The sequence below is a fragment of the Arachis ipaensis genome, chromosome B4 (assembly GCF_059453495.1).
Source record: "Arachis ipaensis isolate K30076 ecotype BB chromosome B4, ASM5945349v1, whole genome shotgun sequence".
In the NCBI taxonomy this organism is placed as follows: Eukaryota; Viridiplantae; Streptophyta; class Magnoliopsida; order Fabales; family Fabaceae; genus Arachis; species Arachis ipaensis.
In genome coordinates this window covers 48213883-48218344 of record NC_142439.1, presented here as the reverse complement: position 1 = coordinate 48218344, position 4462 = coordinate 48213883, and the positions used below count along the sequence as shown (strand labels likewise).

Sequence of the window (4462 nt, the reverse complement as noted above, 5' to 3'; positions counted from 1 at the left end):
TTAGCTGAATTCTTGCAAATCTGTGACACTATTAAGACCAATGGGGTTGATCCCGAGGTCTACAGACTTATGCTTTTCCCCTTTACTGTAAGAGACAGAGCTAGGATATGGTTAGTCTCACAACCTAAAGAATGCCTGAACTCTTGGGAAAAGTTGGTCAATGCTTTCTTGGCCAAATTCTTTCCACCTCAAAAGATGAGCAAGCTTAGAGTGGAAGTCCAAACCTTCAGACAGAAGGAAGGTGAATCCTTCTATAAAGCTTGGGAAAGATACAAGCAATTGATCAGAAGGTGTCCTTCTGACATGCTTTCAGAATGGAGCATCTTATGTATATTCTATAATGGTCTGTCTGAATTGTCCAAGATGTCATTGGACCACTCTGCTGGTAGATCTCTTCATCTGAAGAAAATGCCTGCAGAAGCCCAGGAACTCATTGAGATGTTTGTAAATAACCAGTTTATGTATACTTCTGAAAGAAATCCTGCGAATAATGGGATGAGTTAGAAGAAAGGAGTTCTTGAGATTGACACTCTGAATGCCATATTGGCTCAGAATAAAATATTGACTTAGCAAGTCAATATGATTTCTCAGAATCTGACTGGAATGTAAGCTGCATCTGGCAGTACTAAAGAAGCCTCCTCTGAAGGAGAAGCTTATGACCCTGAGAATCCTGCAATGGAAAAGGTGAATTACATGGGAGAATCATATGGAAACACCTATCTTAATGGGAAGAATGGGCATTTAACGCCCAGTCTGGCAGCATTTTGGGCGTTAAACGCCAGAATTGGCAGACAGACTGGCGTTTAACGCCAGAAAAGGGTGTCTGGTTGGCGTTAAACACCAGAAAGGGGCATCAGCCTGGCGTTTAACGCCAGGAAAGGTCGCAGAGATGGCGTTAAACGCCAAAAAATGGAACACAGAGGGCGTTTAAATGCCAGAAAGGTGCATGGAGAAGAATTCCTTGACACCTCAGGATCTATGGATCCCACAGGATCCCCACCTACCCCAACTCACTCTCTATCCTCTTCACACCTTTCCATAACACTCTTCCCCAAATACCCTTGACCAATCACATCAATACCTATTCCCCAAACACCATTCACCTATGAAATCCTGCCCACTTCCCTATAATCCCTTCACCACTCACATCCATCCACTACTCCCCAAAAACCCATCATAAAACCCCACCTACCTTACCATTCAAATTCAAAACATTTCTCTTCCAAACCCAACCCCCACTTACATGAATTCCCTCTCTCTCTCTTACCCTATAAATACCCCCTCCTTACCACCTTCCATTTCACACTTCATAAACACTTACACCTCCCTTGGCCAAATCCAAAACACCCCTCTATCTCCTCCATTTCTTCTTCTTCTCCTCCTTTCTTTCTTTTTTTGCTCGAGGACGAGCAAACATTTTAAGTTTGGTGTGGGAAAAAGCTCTGCTTTTTGTTTTTTCATAACCATTAATGGCACCTAAGGCCGAAGAAACCCCTAGAAAGAGGAAAGGGAAGGCAATTGCTTCCACCTCCGAGTCATGGGAGATGGAGAGATTCATCTCAAAAGTCCATCAAGACCACTTCTATGAAGTTGTGGCCAAGAAAAAGGTGATCCTCGAGGTCCCCTTCATGCTCAAAAAGAGTGAATATCCGGAGATCCGATGTGAGATTCGAAGAAGATGTTGGCAAACTCCCACCAACATCATCCAACAAGTCAGAATCTTAATGGTTCAAGAGTTCTATGCTAATGCATGGATCACTAAGAACCATGATCAAAGTGTGAACCCAAACCCAAAGAATTGGCTCACAATGGTTCGGGGGAAACACTTGGATTTCAGTCCGAAAACTGTGAGGTTGGCATTTAACTTGCCAATGATGTAAGGAGATCCTCACCCTTTAACTAGAAGGGTCAACTTTGATCAAAGGTTGGACCAAGTCCTCATGGACATTTGTGTGGAAGGAGCTCAATGGAAGAGAGACTCCAAAGGCAACCCGGTTCAATTAAGAAGGCCTGACCTCAAACCCATAGCTAGGGGATGGTTAGAGTTCATCCAACGCTCTATCATTCCTACTAGCAACTGGTATGAAGTTACAGTGGACCGGGCTATCATGATCCATAGTATCATGAAGGGAGAGGAAGTAGAAGTTCATGAGATCATACCTCTAGAACTATACAAGATGGCTTACAAGCCCTCCACTTTGGCAAGGTTAGCTTTCCCTCATCTCATCTGTAACCTATGCAATTCAGTAGGAATTGTCATAGAGGAAGACATCCTCATTGAAGAGGACAAACCCATCACTAAAAAGAGGATGGAGCAAACAAGAGAGCCCACTCATGGACCTCAACAAGAGCATGAGAAAATTCCTCATCAAGAAATCCCTGAGATGCCCCAAGGGATACACTTTCCTCCACAAGGCTATTGGGAGCAACTCAACACCTCTTTAGGAGATTTGAGTTCTAACGTGGAGCAACTAAGGATGGAGCACCAAGAGCACTCCATTATCCTCCATGAAATCAGAGAGGACCAAAAGGCCATAAGAGAGGAGCAACAAAGGCAAGGAAGAGATATTGAGGAGCTCAAGCACTCCGTAGGATCTTCAAGAGGAAGAACTAGCCGCCGTCACTAAGGTGGACCCGTTCTTTAATTTCCTTGTTTTTATTTTTCTATTTTTCGGTTTCTGTTCTTTATGTTTTGTCTATGTTTTTGTCTTCATTAGATGATCATTAGTGTTTAGTGTCTATGTCTTAAAGTTATGAATGTCTTATGAATCCTTCACCTTTCTTAAATGAAAAATGTCTTCTAAAAAAGAAAAAGAAGTACATAAATTTCAAATTCTATCTGGAAAATAGATTAATTATTTTTACATAGTTTTTAGTATGTTTTAGTTACTTTTTATTATATTTTTATTAATTTTTATGCAAAAATCACAATTCTGGACTTTACTATGAGTTTGTGTATTTTTCTGTAATTTCAGGTATTTTCTGGCTGAAATTGAGGGGCCTGAGCAAAAGTCTGATTCAGAGGCTGAGAAGGGACTGCAGATTCTGTTGGATTCTGACCCTCCTACACTCGAAGTGGATTTTCTGGAGCTACAAAAGCCCAATTGGCGTGATCTCAATTGCGTTAGAAAGTAAACATCTTGGGCTTTCCAGCAATGTATGATAGTCCATACTTTGCTCGAGATTTGATGGCCCAAACTAGCGTTCAAACGCCCACCAGAGACCCATTTATGGCGTAAAATGCCAGAACTGGCACCAAAACTGGAGTTAAAACGCCCAAACTAGCAACCAAGCTGGCGTTTTACTCTAGAAAATGCCTATGCACGTGTAAAGCTTAATGCTCAGCCCAAGCATATACTAAGTGGGCCCCGAAAGTGGATTTCTGCACTATCTGCACTTAGTTACTTATTTTCTGTAATCCCTAGTAACTAGTTTAGTATAAATGGCACTTTTCCTATTGTATTCGCATACTTTTAGAGCTTATGCCATTTTTAACATTTGGGAGGCTGGCCATTCGGCCATGCCTAGACCTTTTTCTCTTATGTATTTTCTATGGTGTTGTTTCTACACCTCATAGATTAAGGTGCGGAGCTCTGCTGTTCTTCATAAATTAATGCAAGTACTATTGTTTCTCTTTCAATTCATGCTTACTTCTTCTCCAAGTTATACTCTCAAACTTAATTCAGTTAAGTCAGAATAAAGGGGTGACCCGTGACAATCACCCACTATCTTCGTTACTCGCTTAGCCAAGATCCGCGTGCCTGGCAACCACAAGCGGTCTACATGATGTTCAACGTAGTCATTGGATGACAGCCGGACTATATTCTCTTGGGTTTCTAATCCACGGACAGATTCCATGAGGTTGGAACCTTCGTGGTATAGGCTAGAACCAATTGGTAGCATTCTTGAGATCCGGAAAGTCTAAACCTTATTTGTGGTATTCCGAGTAGGATCTGGGAAGGGATTACTGTGACGAGCTTCAAAACTTGCGAATGTTGGGCACAGTGACAGTGTGAAAAAGGATAGAGAGATCCTATTCCGACGCTAGTAAGAACCGACAGATGATTAGCCGTGCGGTAGCTGTACCTGGTATTTTTCATCCGAGACAAGAAATCCGACAGTTGATTAGCCGTGCAGAAATTGTACCTGGTATTTGTCATCCTAGAGGATCATACAGCTTGCCATGGAAGGGAGCACGCATGATTGGAAGAAGGCAATAGGAAAGCAGATGTTCAGAAGCAACAAAGCATCTCGAAACACCTTATTTGAAATTCCTACCAATGAATTACATAAGTATCTTTATTTTATTTTATGTTTTATTTATCTTTTAATTATCAAAACTCATAACCAATCAAATCCGCCTAACTAAGATTTACAAGATGACCATAGCTTACTTCAAGCTGACAATCTCCGTGGGATCGACCCTTACTCACGTAAGGTATTACTTGGATGACCCAGTGCA

The 4462-nt window shown here is 41.7% G+C and overlaps 1 non-coding gene across 1 annotated transcript; it reads right to left on the bottom strand.

The window, feature by feature from the left end:
• Nucleotides 1-201: 201 nt before the first annotated feature.
• Nucleotides 202-309, bottom strand: LOC148567469 (small nucleolar RNA R71). The gene has a single exon (XR_015882670.1). It is a non-coding gene; the product is annotated as a small nucleolar RNA R71 (small nucleolar RNA).
• Nucleotides 310-4462: the final 4153 nt, after the last annotated feature.